The sequence below is a fragment of the Arvicanthis niloticus genome, chromosome 15 (genome assembly GCF_011762505.2).
Source record: "Arvicanthis niloticus isolate mArvNil1 chromosome 15, mArvNil1.pat.X, whole genome shotgun sequence".
NCBI lineage: Eukaryota > Metazoa > Chordata > Mammalia > Rodentia > Muridae > Arvicanthis > Arvicanthis niloticus.
Genome location: NC_047672.1, coordinates 28,607,257 through 28,625,527, shown reverse-complemented (window position 1 = coordinate 28,625,527; position 18,271 = coordinate 28,607,257). Strand labels below are relative to the sequence as shown.

Sequence of the window (18,271 nt, the reverse complement as noted above, 5' to 3'; positions counted from 1 at the left end):
CCATGTAACCTTGGCTTGTCTCAGTTATGTAGACCAGGCTGGCCTTGAACTCACAAAGAGCATCTGCCTCTGATTCCCAAGTGCTGGGACTAAAGTGTTTTGCTTTATTTGGGTGTTTTATGGCTTTAAATTTGGTTTGGGGACTTTTAAATGTATATTTGATGTATTTAACTACATTAATTCAGGATAACATATACTTTTTATTCTAACTACAAACAGCATATTTTCCCATTTAAAAAAATTAGAGCTGGCTGGCCAGTTATGAGGGCTCTAGATTCTTGTGCCCTGAATTTTGCTAAGTTCCTTTTATCAACTGTGATACATTTGAAGATCTTATGGTAGCTAATGTTGGATGTCAATTTGACACACCTGGGAAGAGGGAATCTCAATAGAAGAATTGCTTCCATCAGATTGACCTAAAGGCATGTTTGTGGATATGATTAATTGATGGAGGAGGGCCTGGTCCACTATGGGGCAAGTCATCCCTAGGCAGGAGGTGGGCATGAGCTGTATAAGCAGGGTAGCTTAGCAAGCAGGTAAGCAGCAGTCCATTGTGGCCTTGGCTTCATTTCCTGTCTTCAGGTTTCTGTTCTTTCCAGCCCTGGCTTCCCTGTGTGATGTCCTGTAAACTCTAAACTAAATAAGCCCTCTCCTCCCTGGTTTTGTTCAATGTTTTATCAAGGCAACAGAATGCAGACTAGAACAATTCTCTTCCATTTTCTCCACAAATAATGTTATCAGCAAATAGAGACATTTCCTGTTGGTTTTTTTTTTTTCCTACCCCGATGGCTCATTCTCTTTCATACAAGGGACAGTAGTGATTCTTGTCTTTTTAGTGGTTGTAACGAAGTCACTTTTAACATGCCCTCATGAAACATGATATGCTTTATATATTACTGCTCCATACCTCTCAGAGTGTTCATAAGGATTTTATTCTCAATTTTCTTAGAATTTTTCTACAAATAATTATTAATTTGTTTATGTGTTTCTGCAAATAAATATTAATTACCAAATATTATTTTTTATCTTAGATGATTTTTCCTGTTTAAACATTTCAGATTTTGGACCCTCTCTGCATTCACTCACTTTTAAACTATTGGTTGAAATTTGATAATTTTCCAACATTAGTTTCGTAAGTGCAGTTAACTACTCTAAAGGCTCTCTTTTTGAGGGCACGTCTCTGTGTGTACTTTGTGTGTACACTTTGTGATCTAATTTCTTTGACAAGACTCTCACTTTATAAGCCTGGGAGTCTGGAAAGATTTCATTTGACTAAAAGAATTCGGGAAGGAGTATTAAGCCTTAAAACAAATAAATCCTTTTGTCTATTCAATAAAGCTGATTTCTTAAAAATTGAAATGCTGTCTATTTTTTTTAATGAAATAAAGAAAGTGGATTCCTGTTTTGAATGAAAAAAAAAAAACATAGCCTGCTTTTACTTTTCAAAATCAAGCCACAAACAAAATACAATTACAGGTACTGATCAATATGACAGCAAGCACTAGGAACCAAAGAAGAAAATATATATAAGGGGTCATGGAAATGTTTCTAAAAGTCTCTTTCCATCCATTATGGTTAAATAAGTCCTGTGATAGACAAGCTGTTCTTTATCTGGGATGACTGGGAGGATATTATTGGGAAATAAATTCCACAGGAATGTCCTATATAAATCGTGTATAAATTCCTAATTTATACACGTGTGTGTGTGTGTACACATACATTTATACACACACACACACACACACACACACACACACGTGTATAAATTGGAAAAAGTAAATACAATGGAAGTGAAATCCCCATGGCAGATTGGGCAATTTGTAAACATGTTTTTTTCATCACTTTTCTTTTTAACATTTCTGTTTTCTTTTAAAGACAAAGAAAGATTACTTTCCCTATTATGATTTATTTGCATGAAATGTGTTGAATCTATAGTTCTTCTACAGCAGTTCTACTACGGATATGTAAAACGGACTCTATGGCTCTCCATGTGCTATACTCTGTATATGAAATGTCTAGAATTTATCTAGAGGAATGTACTTCTTTCTCCCAAAAGGCGTAGCCCAAAACATTCAGCCATTTATCTTCTATAAACCACGAAGCATGCTCATCCTTCCATGTTTCCTGTTGATAATATTTCCCCTTTTGTAGCACAAGTTCTCTTTCCTCTGGAAAGCTGGCACTTAAAAAAAAAATAAAGACAACAATAAAACATAATCCTCATAGACTACAAAATGTCGCCCTGCTGCCGGTCACCCAAGGGGCATTCCTGGTGTAAGTGGAGAGCATGCTGCTCAGGCTAACTTCTGCACCAGCTGTGGATAATAGCAACTTTCATACAGCCTTGAGTTCATGCACCCAGAAAATTCCCTGGGCAGAGGTTGTATCGATATGATTGAGATGTTTGAAGAAACTCATGTCTGTCTGCTATTGTCTTCAAGCTCAGTCCTTTGCCAGACTAAGAAGTATTATTCTGTCTTTCAACCTGTCCAGCCAGATACAGGATTTCCCCAGCTGTCAAACTGGCATTGATCCAAAAAGTTTATTTTCAAATCATTTATCTGGAATCAGAAGAAAAAAAAAAAAACAACAACAAAAACAAAAACTAAAAACAAAAACGGTTTCCCAAAAGGACAATTTTGAAAATGGCTGTGCTCACGGATGCCTGGTTGAGCTACAGTGAGCATGAAATGCAACATTAACAGTGTGGTTCCCACCAACAAGTTATTTATTTTCTGTGTCTGGGAAAGTGCATTCTGAGTTCTGGTTCAGGATGCTTTAAGTCCAACTCTCCCTGGACCCAGTAGTCTTTGCTGTAACTTTTTTGGAGCTGTTTTGTAGAACAAAGCAAGAAGAGCAGAGGAGGTAAGTTATCTCCCTAAGAAGTATAGGGGATCCATGTAGACATTTCTGGGTGGCTGGTTAGTAACTAGGGCTGGAGAAGAAACTCTCCCATGTGGACCAGATGCTTCCCAAGCACTCTCAAGGAAGCACAAAGGGCAGGGGCTGTTTCCTGAGTAGAGACAGCATCTACGTCAGATGATCATTAATAGAGAAAGGCTTTTCCAGTCAGACTGCATGTGTTGATTAAGCTTCTAGACTTGTAATTAGTCAGGGAAATTATTTAAAACTTCTTGGTGATGAGACAGTATCAGCAATGAAACATGGATTTTGTGCTAAGCCCCAGGCCTGACAAACAGTAAGTATTCCAATTTTTTAAAAAGCTAAGTACCGACTGAATGAATTCCAAAGAATACAAGACCACAATTGGATGCATGTGTGGGCCAGTGACCTGCATTATAACTCAGAGTCTTTCAGGGCTCATTCTTCCCCAGTGCAGGCTTTCTAGAATGTTCTAGGACATCTGTGTCACCTGTGAGGGTACATGTGTCTGTCTACATCTGGCCCAAAGCAGGTCCTGGGTCTCTCCATGTTCTCTGCACATTCGTTTTTACCCATTTCTAGTACAGTCTCCCCGTTGCCAAGACAGAGGAAAGAAAGGAAGATGGGTATTGGTGGGAAAACGCCAATAAAGCTCTCTAAAGCTTAGGACCCCATCTTCTTTCTAGCTTCTGGTGTCACTTTTTTTTTTCTGGCCAACATTATTTGCTAAAAAGACTAATACATTTTATTTATACTTTTTGTCAGTTGTTTCCATAACACATATAGACATTCTAGGCTAGAACTTAGCCTGTGCAGCAGACCTGCTTCTTATCCACTTCAGGTTTTTAACTCATGTAATGATTTAAATTTATTTTGTAATGAAACTGCTTTGAAAAGAAATACACTATTAAGACTTCTTCAACTAAAATGTCTCCTCCCACCCCCAACCTCAGTCCCATAAGCGTGTCTATCTATCCACCTATTGTTTTGCAGACTGTACTTTCTTTTAAAAGCTCTATTTGTGTTCTACAAGACAGCCTCTCTCTCCAAGATTAACGTTTCTTATGATTGTTCCTGACAATGGATCTGCTTCCAGGAGGCCCTGCTTAGGATAACCAAAAAAGGGCATGGAGCCGGCTGGTTTTGGCAGCCTGCTCACAGTTTCAAGCTTTTTAGGACTTGGTTTTTCTGATGAGTGATATCCTGAGCATGCCTAGGGAATGACAGGCATCTGCACGGGCAGACAGCATCACCTTGGCCGGGGTGTCGTCATTGGCTGCCTATTAGAAAAACTACAGGACAATGCATACCACCGCCTGCTGACTGTAAACATAGGGGGTATGTGTTCACTTAGCATGGACTTCTGGGAGGGGCCAAGGAAGGGCGGTCTGCAGTTTTATTGAATAGAGCAGTGTGCATTAGGCTGCCTGCCTGCCTGCCTGCTTGTTCTCTTTCTGGGTTGCTTAAAGGAATCCTTGCTTTCAGACAGCGGGAAGTCCCTCGTTGGGAAGAAGCTGCTGCCCTAGAGGTAAGACCGTCTTTCTTTCTTTCTCCACCTTCAGGACGCTGGAGCTGCTCTACAGGTTTCAGGCAACATTCCTGGCTAAGGTTGCTGGATGTGCAAAATCTTTCTAGGCAGGCAACAGACCATGTAAATTCCCAAAGCCAGCCTGGACTTCCTGACCTGTTCCCAGAAGGTCAATGTGATAAAACTTCAGGTTTTGTTTCTAGAGATGGTTCAAAGGGAAAGATCCCATAGTGACAGGATCAGGGAGCACGGGTGCCTTTGCCTGGGATGTGCTTTTGTTTCCAAGGGGGATGTGGACTGTACCTGGAATCCTCAGGCCAGCGCCAGTGAGCAGACTCTGCTGATCTGTCCCTTTAGCAGTTTCTTTCCCATCTCTGTCAGCAGACATTTAAACAGGATTCAGGTTTTAATTAAAAAAATAACAACAGCAGCTTTTTCCGTTGTTAAGACAAAGAATGTTTGTTTTGTTTTGTTGTGGTTTTGGTTTTTGTTTTAAGCTAATTTTAAGCTAAGTAATGGGTTCCTCTGACTCTGCCAGCAGGATTTTAGAAGTGGGTTTTCAGAGATGTAAAGAAATAAGGTCAGAGTTCCACCACTAACACCAACTGAGCTAGTGCCACTCATCCGCTATTTGCTGAAACAGAAGATGCCTACCATGTCTGTTTTCTATAAACCAGAGCAAGAGAATGTGTTCGTGAGTGGGCGTGTATGTAGAAATCATGGTTAACTGCCTACCAAAATATTTCTTGAGAAATCTTCATTTCTGCTGGAAAGTATGCTCCCCGAGGGTCTGAAAAGAGAGCAGCCCAAGGAATGTTCCAGAAAGGAAGGAAAGGAGCTTTTATTTCCAGACGGATGTATTTGGGCATCTCAAACAGTAGTGCAAGTTGGTTGTAGTCAGTAATTCCTTTTAGAAAGAGCCGATTGTAAAGGGCGGGGGAATTTCAGTGCTGTGGCAATACATGGTCAGAAAGTCGAGAACAAGGTGCTTGGTATTCCCAGATCCCTGCTGGTATGGAGACTCTGTACATGGAGCTATAATTGGAAGCAGCACAGTCCCTTAGTGTTAGGCAAAACCAGACATGTGGACTAGAACTTACCGAAGACAAGGTACCCTGCAGAAGAAGAGTAAGTCTGATCATTTAAGAAATAACATTCACAGTAAGGTCTAGCATGCCCAGATGACTGCTTCCATAGACTATGATGCCTTTGCAGTTGGGACTTGCTAAGCAATCCTTGTGTTTAGAAGTGTGGGGATAATTTCTTGAGAAGTGACACATGAGAACAGACTGCCCTGTGAGTTTCTTTCCCTGGAACAGCCCTGAGTAAGTGTGAGGGAAAGGCTCCAGGCAAGCAGTCTCTCTGCTTGACAATTGTCCTTCCTCGGAAGGCATCAAGTTCTATAAACTTTGTACAGGGTTTTTAATGTCAGTAAGAACATGGAGAGCAATTTCTTTTTCAAGTATTCTCTAAACCATGTTGGGAATGCAGTTTGGAAAAAAATCTATAATCTTGGATTTGAGGATAAATTCCATTTTGAAACCAACATCCTGGAGTCGCTGAAAGTTCGTTTTTCTCTATGGCCAATTTCTCTCATCCCCCTTAGGTGCTCCACCCCCAACCACTACAAAAACACTTTTTCTGAAAGAACACCGTATGTGTTCTCCATACACAGAGTGAGGGGTTTCAGTTCGTGGTGAATGTCAGGCAGTTCTTGATGCTATTTCCTTCCAGTGAAGAACAATCTGGGAGCGGTTTCCCCGAATAGGGGGTAAATAAAGCTCAATGAAGCCAAAGCCTGGAAACTTTTATTCTATTAAAAATCATTTAATGAAAAACATAAAGGAGAAGCTCTGGGTGAAAAAAAATTGCAGAAAAGATCTTAGAACAAGTGAGGAATGTATGTACTTAACTAGTTTACAGGTTAATGTGGGGTCGTTACCATTTTTGAAAGTCAAAAAATGTGCAGTTTAAAATCAAAGATTGCATTAGGCATGTGATTTTTTTATGAGGGAGGGAGGGAGAGAGAGAGAGAGAGAGAGAGAGAGAGAGAGAGAGAGAGAGAGAGAGTTAGTTCTGATTTCAGATTCAAGGGCTTAAAGGAGACACCTGAATGGATTTCCTGACAATTGGGACGATTCCTCATGGGTCCCAAGCCTTGTCTGTTCTCTGCAGGTAGAATAGGTTGGTTTGGAGGTGTGACATAGAAAGTTCCAGAATGTAGTTTGGATACACACCTTTCCTTGAAAACTCACAGAGTCCTGTCCATTTGTCATTTGTAGTATGATTACTGGGTAGTCATTCTTCAGCGAGACAAGAGTGACTTAGAGATGAACTTGAGAAGGGTTTTGCTGGCTCTCCATCTGCCTAGTGTCTGGCACATGACTTGGAAATGTGGTGGGGTGAGGCCATGGTTGGGAGTGGGGGAGGGGGGATGCTGACAAAGCAGAATGTTAATGGCATGGTAGGCCTGGGGAGGAGGTTAGGGAGATGTTGCCAAAAGGATCTTCAAACTTTAAGGAGGGTTTTTTTTTTTTTTTTTCCCCTGGGTAAATCTCTCAGAGCCCCCAAAATAGCACCATTAGCTTCTAAACAGAAAGCCCTTCATCTGTGAAGCCAGTCTAGATGCTCAGAGGCTGGGGGAGCTGCTCCTTTAAAGAGATACTCTTATTGAAGCTTAACTCACGAGCTCTAAGATGAGAGCTTGAGTCTAGTTTTGGCTCCTTAAGTAGCCCTGACCTTCAAGGATGCTATCAACTCTTTGGCCTCACCTGGCACGGACATCATCGCGCCTCTCTTCTATCTATCCCATAGTAGTTGAGATGTCCAAACGAGACAGGTTTTGTGTCCTCTCCCAACAGGCCCATAGAGTTTAAACTGCTTTCAGTTTGAATCTTATGGTTGTTAAGCTAACTTCGGGTGGTAACCACCATTTCTTCTCTTCCCTGAAAATCTCTCCTCCTCCCTCCTGTTTAAGAAATCTTACATAGTACTTTCTAGAACCCTGATCCTAGAACCTTAAGAAACTGGTCTATCTCAAGGTTATCCGAAATTTGGCTTTGTAGATCAGAGACCAGGGAGAAGGCAGACACATAAGAGAAGGCAGAACAGGGTAGGCTATCTGTGGTGCGGAGCAGTATCCAGGAACCAGAGAATGTGAGGAGCCAGGTGGACAGACCTACGACAGAGTGCTGACAACGGCCAGGCCTTAGTAAATGAGGTGGCTTCTTTGCCTCTAGCCAAAAGGATGGAATTAATCCCAGCTTGTCATGCCTGCGCCTTGTAGGCAGGATGAGGTAACCAGCTGCACCTGGCTGGAGTTTCTGCTCTTATTGAGACCAGATTTCTCCAGGAGCTATCTATCTATGCCTCTCGCCTCTGCTGGCCTCATTGTTTAGTATTCCGAATTTTAACTAAAGCCTGGTGCCACCCTGGCATCCTTATGCCTTAGATATTCAACTTGGACGTTCAGCTCCCCCATCTCCTAAGCAGACACGGAGCCTTCCTACACTTCTGGAGTACACAGGAGCTTAGCTCTAGGATGAGAACCAGCCGACATGACATCGAGTGTCAAGCAGATAGGGCACGGCCAGTTGTATTCAAGCCAAGAGAGAAAAGTTTTAGATAACTTCGGATATCATATCATGCTAGCTAATTTAGTCTGCTTAGAAACTCAAAAACCTCCTGCCTCAGCTTCCCAAATGAGTGCTGGGGTTACAGACGTGGGTGGGCTTCTATACCCAGCTCAGGAGTATCTTTCTTGTTTTTTTTCCAATCTGGTGTGTGTGTGGGGGGGGGGATAGGTGTGAGTGTACAGATACTAGAAGTGTGCCCTCATTCCAAAGAAAAGGAGACCCATAGCCAGGGAGGAAGTAGTTTTCAGTAGGAAGTTTGTCAGGGTTAGAAAAATTCAGAAATGGCTGCTGACAAGTAGATCGATCCCAAGAGAACACCAAGAGATTAAGGAAAGGATGGCTGCAGTGAGGAATGGTTGGACTTTTGTGAGCTGGGTGCTCTTCATAAGTGCTCATCTTCATGTGTGCTTTTGATTTTTTTTTTCACACATATGTCCCAATGATGGTAGCTTGATACTGTTTACATTTTGTCTCCCGAGGCTTCTGGCACTGCTCTGTGAGTATGCGGATGAAAGCACTTGACCACCAGGAAATCATTTTACTTAGAGAGGAACATATTGAGTAAGAGTACATAATTAGTTCCTTTTAAGCCCACACTGGACATTCTCTCTCTTGTCTCCCGAGACATCTTGCTGGGGAACTAGTTAGACTTCTTCTATGGGCCAACGATAGGGCACCTACGGGCAGGACCAAGGTGAAGGGACAATAGGGACAAGGCCACTTGTCAAAGGTGGGATTGAGAGGGCCATTCTCAGCCAGACAGGATAGAGAATTCAAAGTAAGTGATGTCATGACTTCCAGCCAGCTGAGTGCAAGCGGAAGAAGGAGAAATAGTGGAAGACAGGAACCGAGCAAACTTTCTCAAACTGGAATCTCCCTCAACAAAACAATGAGATGAAGTGCAAGAGAAGACTTGAGTCAAAATCGGGACCAGTGGACTCTTCTGTCCCTAAGAATCAGTGGTTCAAGGAAAAGGGCAGGGCTATAAAATATAGGTACAATAAAGGGGTCGGCAATCCAGAAGCCAAACAGGGCTCTGCTCTACAGAGGATGGCGTTAAAATCCAGATGGGACAAGGACGTCAGTGGGAAACTGTGGCTCTGAACTCCGTGTTCTGACTCACGTAAACTCAGCTACTCTAGACAGCTGTTCTACCACCTGGAAAATTCCTTGCATGCTTCAGGTCAAAGTAGAGGAAAAGACATTTGATTGGCTCAGGTTCCTTAGCAGAGCAGATGGTCAAAGGCTCTGGTGTATCTCTGTGTATTACTCAATGAATCTGGCGGCTGCCCTACCCCCATCTGGGATCATCCCTGAGTAAAGAAAAGGTAGGGAGGGTTAATTTAAGTTGAAGTTAAAGTTGAAAGTTGGGTGACGAAGCAAACATCTGGAGTGACCAACAGATCTCAATGGCTATCACTTGAATTTCTCATGCTAATGAGTTTGTGGATAGGCAGAAACATCCAACATGGGGCTCATGATTGTCTTCATATGGTGGTATGGTGAGCCTTAAGAAATGTCGATTGAGGTTGACACCACTAGTAACCGAAAAGCAGAGCATCATCCTTTTTAGAAAAATTCTAGAAGAAAATTTCATGAGATTTGTTGTCGGGAAAAAGCTTTGTGTCTTTATATAAACCACCACTGCTTTGCTATGGCTCTTCCCCTGAATGAGGGCAATCTTTCCAAGTTAGTAAATTAACAACCGAACAACTTTAATAAAGAGAGATTAAGGATCTAGGGAGATGCCTCAGTTGCTATGAATGCTTGTTGTATAAGCATGAATTTAAATTCCCAGCATACGCAGGTACCTGTAATCCAAGCACCGTGGAAGACAGGGGTTGGGGGAATCTCTGGGGCTTGCTGACTGCCATTCTATCTACAGATTCACTGAAACACCCGTCTCAAAGAAATAAAGCAGACAATAATAGAGCAGAACATTTGTTCTTTGCAGGGGCATGAAAGTGCACAAGCCACCACCACACACCTGCACATATACTACACACAGGAAACCTCATTTATCTCAAGGTAAATCACAGTGTTTTAGTGACCAAAATACATTATGATAGTATGTCCATAACCAACGAAATTCGTGATCTAAATGATATTTACCTCTCCAACTCTCGTTCGCTGAACATTCTCAGGATCAAGAAGGGGAACAGATGCATCACATTCTCTCAGTTCCAACCACATTGCTCTATTCTGGGCTCCTCCTCAAATAAACAGTGACAAATATACACTCAGGAGTGGGTATCAAAGGCCTGGTCAGGAAAGCCAAACAAACAGGGACCAGATAGGCTATCTGTAGGTGGGTATGGACAAGGAGATGAAGCCACATACACGTATGGGTTCTAGGGTTTGGAGTGTCTTTATACAGGGATGGGAGGAAGCACCTATCAAAAGAGAGTAAAAGTTCATGGAATTTTTAAGATGCCAGTACTTTGGGATATTATTTAGTGAGGAAGTGCATACTCCGTCTTACCCAACTGTTAAGATGATTTCCTACACTGTGGCCAAGTCCACATAGGTGGAAAATACTACCATTGACAAAGATCTCAGAAATAGCATGGGTTGCTGAAGAGTCATGCTTGGCACATCGTCAATACAATCTATAGGTTCCCAACCCCCGAACCTGATTTCCGGGAGGCCACAAGTTGTTGCAAAGAGATAAATATGTCTATATACGCAGGAAGTGATTTTGGCAAACTGAGTAAGTAATGTATCTCTCCCCAGAACATTTTTTGTGCTACTATTTTATCTAATTATAGAGCCACATTATGATAATGAGAAGCTAAATTATTAAGAAGTAGTTGAACTCATAGTCACTTCTGTTTATACTTTTTATTCATTTTCCCAATCTGTGGACCTGTGACATGTACTATTTACTATTGTGCACAGGAAAGATCACCAAAAATATTGGGTATCTTATAAAAACAACAACAACAAAGAAACTGGGCTTGTGGGTGTAGTTCAATGATATGTCACTTGCCTAGAATGCATAAGGCCTCGAGTTTGATCCCTAGCACAGAAAGGTAAGTAAATATTAGTAATTCACATTTCATTTTCTAGGTAAGAGACAAAAGTCTAGGCATCCATAGCAACGAAAATTATATATGTATTGTGAGGTGCCTTTGAGTAAGGTTTACCTGTTGTGTTAGTCACAGGTGCAGAAAGCAGGCCACAGCAGTTTATTTATAAATATTCTGTGGCCTGACATATCGCAGAATCCCATGAAATAGTTGTTAAGTGGAGGAACAACTCATGAGTTGACCGAGGTCGTGTCTTTTGTTAGCAGCAGAGATAACTCTGGATCACACAGCTTTGAAGATGCTTCCCTTCAGAGATTCACAGGTTCAGCCTGCCTGCATCAGTGGCAACATCACAACCAGAGTCAATTTCAGAGCCTTTTGACTCAGCCCCGGGAGTTCCAACTCAGTAGGTCTTGCTGGAGTGGGGTTCAGGCATCTGCAGTTTGTAAAAGCTCCTTCCAGGTTCTGATGAAACATCCTGCCTCCGAAATAATTCTGGTCACTGGTGTTTACAGTAATTTATGGCACATGATGGAGTCCGTTATTCCTCAGAAACCTATTTTTGTTTAGATGATTCCCACCCCACCAAAAGTTACAGCTGTGTATCCCAAATACTCGCTGAAGGATTTATCTGAAACTCCTCCATCTTCCTCTGTCTTTTTTTTTTTTTTTTTTTTTTTTTTTTTTTTTTTTTTTTTGGCTAAGCACAAAACTATCACTCCCATAAAGTCGAGCTTGCTGATGAGATTTCCAGTGTTTGCTTTTGTAAAGTTTGCACTGGAAATGTGGGAAGAATAAAATTTCTCATGGTGTTTCCACGTCCCGTTCCAGCCACTGTTGCTAAGTGGAATTTAGGCCTTGGGGGGAGGGGCAACTCTGAGAATTTTTCTCTTTATAAGTATTTATGTCTTTGAGCAACTTTAAAGATCAGTTTCTTCTGCTAGTTCCCTTAGCAGGAAAAACAAAGTATGTTTTCTGTCTGTGTGTGTGTGTGTGTGTGTGTGTGTGTGTGTGTGTGTCTGTCTGTCTGTCTGTCTCTCTGTTTCTCTGTCTCTGTGTGTGTGTGTGTGTCTGTCTCTCTGTTTCTCTCTGTCTCTCTGTGTGTGTGTCTGCCTGCCTGCCTGCCTGCCTGCCTGTCTGTCTGTTTGTCCTCATGTCCTTCTTTCTTTCCTTTTTGTGATAAGGATAACAAATCCCGAATGAAATGCACCCTGTACTCTACTTCCCCCAATTCCCCAAAGCTGGAACCTGCACAGCCTCTGGCTAAGATGCTTTCCTAGGAGACCCCCTTCAGGAACATTTGGGCAACAAGGGGCAAGTTTGTTTTTGCAGGGCAGAAAGTTCACCTAAAGGCTCTTCTGTCATTCAGCAACCTGGAGTAGAAAGAACGCACCATATTCTGAGCACAGAACACACATACAACATTCACTAAAGATTTTACAGCTTCATTTCTCCTGTGATTGGCCTGGTTCAATAAAGAATGCCAGGACTGGGCTGGTGAGGTGGTACAGTGAATAAAAGCCTTTCCCTTCAAGTCTGAAAACCTGAGTTCAATTCCCAGCATTCACACGGTGAATCAAATCAGCTCAGCGAGCTGTCCTACAAACTCCACACATGTGCCATAGTGAGTGTCCCTTCCCCACACAAATACATTTAGAAAACAGATGGCCAGGATTGGTTTCTGGTTTTGCACGGAAGATATTTGCTTTACAAGAGCAGGTGCTTCTCTTCACAAGAGTGTGCGCATGGGGTCCGAGCTTGTAGAAGAGGATTAGTTTCCCCTGGTGTACCCCAGCGTCCCCTCTCTGGGCCACTATCCTCTCTTTCCAAGTTCAGAGTAGCTCCCCAAATTGGAAAGTTAAGCTTTTAAGAATTTTGAGAGCTAGTTGTAAAATATGACCAGTATTTTAAAGTTGACCATGTAAGCTCATCATTCTGTATATAATATTAAAATATTATATTAAAAATATAAAAATTCACCCCTTCCCAGTTAGCTCACTGTATTCTGCTATCATCTGACCTCTCATGATTAATTCTATCTACTGGGTCTATCCAATGAGAATGCCTGTGATGTTAGAAGTACTAACTCCAAACCGCTTTGAACGTGATTGGTACTAGACTGCACGTTCTTGGGTATCTACTGTGATTGCCCATGGAGGCTCTCTGCAGGCATGTGACTCCCTTTCCAACCCCTCCCCTTTGCCACACACTTTTTAATATGGCTTCTCCTTGACCTTCATGTAGATGGAAGGAACAGGGTTGGGCTTTGGGTTTGTTTGTTTGTTTGTTTGTTTGTTTGAATGTTTGGGCTTTCCAGAAAGGAAGACAAAGACCAGTAGATACAAGTTTTAGGACAGGCTGGCAAGGGCACATTCTAACTGGGACTGTCTCTGAAGCATGGATCTCCCTGCTCTGCAGAAGACAGCCTCCACTATCTTCTTCACCTGTATGGTTACCTTTACCCTTGTTAATGGGCCTGGAGCTGCCTTTTATAGTCTAAGAATTTATGTAGTATGGTTAAAGGATTTTACTGTTACTAAGGCTACGTTTTTATAGATAGATAGTTTTTTTTTGTTGTTGTTTTGGTTTTTTGTTTGTTTGTTTGTTTTATGTTTTATGTTTTATGTTTTAGACCTGGAATGGAAAATGAAAAGAAAAGAAGGGAGGGAGGAGAAAAATGAGGGAGCCTTATAGGTCTAAGATGGTTGCAGAAATAATGACTTAAATCCGTTCCCTACTCTATTGGCTTGCTGTATGCCAGTGCTTTTTCAGCAGAGGCCATCTGAGAACAGCAAAGTAAATGAAATAGCTGGCCCCAAGTGACATAAATGGCAAATGGCAGAGCAGGAATGGATGCCACTCCCTGATTCCAACCCTATGGCTGTCTGTTCTGTCTTCCTGCAGAAGTGATGGAAGCCAGAGCACGAGGTTTCCATAACCAACCATTAGAACTTGTCACTGAGCCATACTGCAGTTCAGCTAGACAGACAAGCGCACTGTCACTCCCTGCCATATAAGGAAGCAGGGCTAAACACCATTCCTTATACTACTGACTCAAGTCGGTAGCTCTGGTTAGAGGCAGACAGGATGAGAATTTTGGCCTGTGGCAACTAGGAAGAATCAAAAAGTGGGCTGCAGAAATGAGTTTGCGTGTTCTCTCTGTGGAAGCCCAAAGATGTCAGCAAATGGGTTCTTTGCCCGACCAAGGGGAAAGAAACATCATAGAATTAGATATTGAAGGCTTCAGTGACTTGGACCAACATTGTAGCTGTTTCGGTGTTCCTTTGTGTCAATTTTAGATATTCAAAGGACAGAGAACTGGATGGATTGCTGAGGGCTCTGCCTCTGCCCAGCTGAAGTTGGGGTTCTCTTGCCTTGCTAGCCACCTCCCAAACCAGCACGTTTGTGCGATCGCTTCAACTTTATTATCAATCACAATCAGAACTTAAGAATGCAAGTCTAGTAGTCAATTTCATTGGAAAAACTGACCCACAAATGATCAAGATCAGCCGGTCTAATCTAGCTGCAAAGAATGCTCACTCTTCCAGATAATTCTAAGATAACACATAGTCTCCTCAGACAAAGTTGGGGATGGATTAAACAGTCCCATCAACTCCTCCTAACATCCATCTTTAGCCAAATTATACCTGTGTATTCATCTCCAAGACCTGTCTTAACAGAGCACTACAAACAAGCCACTTTTGTCATAGTTCTAAGTTAGAGAAGACCAAGGGTTGGTTTATTCTATGGTTGAGAGAAAGGCTGTGCTCTAACTGTTCCCTCAGCTAGATAGTTCTGTCCATGTTTCTGTAGCATCTTCTCTGTATGTGCCTGTGTTTCCATCCCTTTTTTAGAAAGCTTACTGGATTGCAGCCCAAGAGCATGGCCCCTCTTTAGCTAGATAGTCTCTGTAAAGACCCCAAAGTTTGAGGTGAAGGAGTTAGAGCCCCAACAGATGAATTAAACCCAGAATATGCCCTAAATCAAAATCGGGGTAGAAACCCATGCAGCATGTGTTCTGAAAGTCCAGTTGCAGAAGACCTTACTGCGGGCTGGATTCTGTCTCCCCTCTAGGTCTGGGGCACAGCTTTTCTAAGAAGTCGCTTGACCTTTTGAACTTGCCCTTGATAGTTACTTTCAACCTTTCACAATACGAAATTCTGATCTGGTGAAAAGTCAAAAGAGGTCTCTGAAATGACGCACTGAGGCACAGCTTCTCTTGCTGTGGCCTATCTGTGGAAGGCTGGGAAACCACATCGCAGACAGTCTGGTATGCGGCCATCTAGAGTGGGGGAGGGGCTGGTGGGAAGCCTGAGCCAAGCTCGGTCTGAGAGAGAGGTAGGCTACCCTGGAGCAGCCTGGGAGACAGCCACCACAGGGGCTGTGTGGGCGTCTGCAAGGGCTAGAAGGAGCCGATGACCGTTTTCAGTCAAATTTACAAAGGCTGATCTCGGCCAGTAACCGTGTCAGTACAGGGCAAAATACTAGGAGCCTACACATATTTGTGTTATGAATCATTTTGAGTCTTCATTTCTTCTGTCTCGTCTCTGTTCAAACTTAAAGGGTAAATGCTTGCACGCTCTGCTTTCAGTGGCCCTCCTCACTTTATCTGCATTTGCTCTGCCACAGCTCATGGTTTGTGTCCCGTCTCCGTTTCCGGTTTGTTTCCTGCAGCATTGTGCCCCTCTTCCCCTTCCTTCTCCATCTGTGTCCCAGTTTCGATCCTTTCCATCGGTCCTCTGGCTCAGACCAGAACTATCATCGAGGAGGTGGCTCTGCCAATTATCATCCAAACCGGGGGACAGGAAGAGCTATTAATAGCTTCCCTAGAATAGCAGTCACAGGCTGGGAGTGTGCTAGGCACGCTGGGAGGGATGGTCATCTCCTTTACAGTTCTCTCCTCCCTCTCTTCTTCTAGTGAGGCTCACTGTTTCTGTGTCTTTCTTTAACGAGTACTTTTATTACATTTCCATTGTATGACCCTGTACATTGACTTCCCACCCCCTCAACTCCCTCTCTGCACCCTTTATTGGCTCCCACACCCTGCTGTGTGGACAACCATTTGTTTTTGTTTGTTTAATGTAATTTTGTCTTGATTTTTTTTTCCTTTTGAGTCAAAGACGTGCTATGTATAGCACTTCAGACTGGAGCGCCGATGTTACAAGTTGCTTAGCGTCTCCGTGAGCCGCTGCTGGTCTGTATACCATCTCAGCACCTCTCTCTACACAGGGTTTGGAGCAGTCCCCGCACAGCAAAAGTGCCTATAGCTGTCATGTACAGTTATTATGTATATCTATCTTGGCTCTCACAGGACATTCTTTCTGTATGCCTATAGGTGTATATGTGTGCACACTAGAGTTGAAAATTATAATGATATATGTCCTAAAAGCAAAAACAAAAAAAAAATTATAGTCAAAGCTAACTATTATATTCATTATGGCTTAGTGGTCTGCATTGATTATGCTTTTAAAATTGTGTGTGCAATGACTGCTGTAGGTTTAACATAGGTAGAAATAAACTTTTAAGGCAAAAAATATAGAATAAACATTTACTTAAGTCTCTAAGAGTGTGTGTGTGTGTGTGTGTGTGTGTGTGTGTGTGTGTGTGTGTAGGCCAGAGGTCAACAACTGTTATTTTCCTCAGTTGCTCTCCACATTTTTTTTTAAAAGACAGGGTCTCTTACTGAACATGGAGTGCCTCGTTCAACTATGTTGGCTGACCAGGGGTTCCAGAGATCTGCCTGTCTCTGCCCGCCCGGTGCTGATCTTACAGGTGTGGGGTGCCATGCTTGACTCTTTCCACAGTATCAGGCATCCAAATTCAGTTCCTCCTGCTTACACAGAAGCAGTTTACTAACTAAACCTTCTGCCTAGCTCTTCAAACGTGATTCCACTTGTCGACAGCCATGTGCAATTTCTAGGTTGTTCTGAAAAATCATTTCCATTGTCAAGATAGATGTTAGACTTTGGGTTGCCCAAGGACATCCTAAGCTCCCCTGTAGCTAGAAGGGGAGAAGCAAGAACATGATCCCTTTGAAAATGACAGAAGGTCAGTTGGTAGCTGCCTGAAGTATTCAATGGTCCAGAACCATGTCAGCTGCAGGGAGCCGTTCTCATCCCTTATGTACTTACTTGGAGATTTTGACCAAAAAAACTTCTCCCTCCTTCCCTTCTTTTATTAAGCATCCCTAAAATTTATGAATGAAGGAGGCAGTAAGATAAGGTAATTTAGAAAGGAAATAGGGTCCACCAAAATTGTCCCTTTCCTCCCTGACTCCTTGATCCTCCCTGGTGTCCTCTCCTCCTCCTGGTCTCTATTTTTTTCTCCCATTGAGATTATGGTCACAACTGTCCTGTGGCGACTGGGCCACCTTCTGCTTTAGTCATGGTGTTTATGAATATTCTTTCATGAAGATAGATGATACACAGCTCTTCCCCACACTCTCCAGGGATGGGATGCAGCTATGGAGAGGGTGGGATGGAAGTGTCTATCCATTGGCCTGTGATCTGATGACATAGTTATCATCAGCTGGCCTGGATCTGCTTGCCCATCTGTGTTTGTATAAATAGGAAGTGATGAGTGCAGGAGTTTGGCGGTCGTTTTATTATTTTTTTTTCCATTTCATTAAATGTCCATGCCTCTCCATATTTTGGCTTTTACTCATGGTGCTAGACATACAGCAGTTACTCTTTCCACTGGGAGTAGTTACACCCTGATCATTCCTTTTCAAGGTGTCCCTGGTCAAGATCAAACTTTTGATGCCTGGGCTCACATTTGGTAGTGGGCTCGGGTTCCAGGTAGAGGCCTATAGGGTTAGGATCTTCCTCCTCACCACTGTGTGACTCGGATGGTCTCTCTGTGCCCGACTATGAACTTTCCTCAGCCTAACTCTTCCCTGTAATTCCCACATAGGAAGCAAAGAGCTTTCACAGAAAAGGATTCCATGCAGTAAGGTGTCTTCAAGCCCAGACATGTTCTTTTTTTCCCTTTTCCCTTTGTAATCTGAAGACCCTGTTGGCTGAGGCAGTGGGAGTAAGTCAAATAATATTCAGTTTAGCCTGAAATTACACATCTGAGGTTTCCAGCAGCCACCCTTCACGTGACAGCTTTAGCAGACAGACTCCTTTGTCTAGGGGGAATCCTACCCCAGGATCAGGCTTCTCTTCTTTCTACCTGCTAAAACATGTGAAAAAGAT

The 18,271-nt window shown here is 42.7% G+C and overlaps 1 protein-coding gene across 5 annotated transcripts in view; it reads left to right on the top strand.

Moving 5' to 3' along the window:
• Positions 1–4,099: 4,099 nt before the first annotated feature.
• Cald1 (caldesmon 1) overlaps positions 4,100–18,271 on the top strand; it is a 175,288-nt gene continuing 161,116 nt past the window's right edge. For 2 of the 5 annotated variants that reach the window (XM_076913561.1, XM_076913568.1), the window contains exon 1: positions 4,260–4,411. The gene's annotated coding sequence lies outside the window, so the exon portion shown is untranslated. Of the gene's footprint in view, positions 4,412–18,271 lie in introns of all 5 variants that reach the window. The other 3 variants (XM_076913562.1, XM_034519522.1, XM_034519521.2) reach the window with 3 other exon arrangements.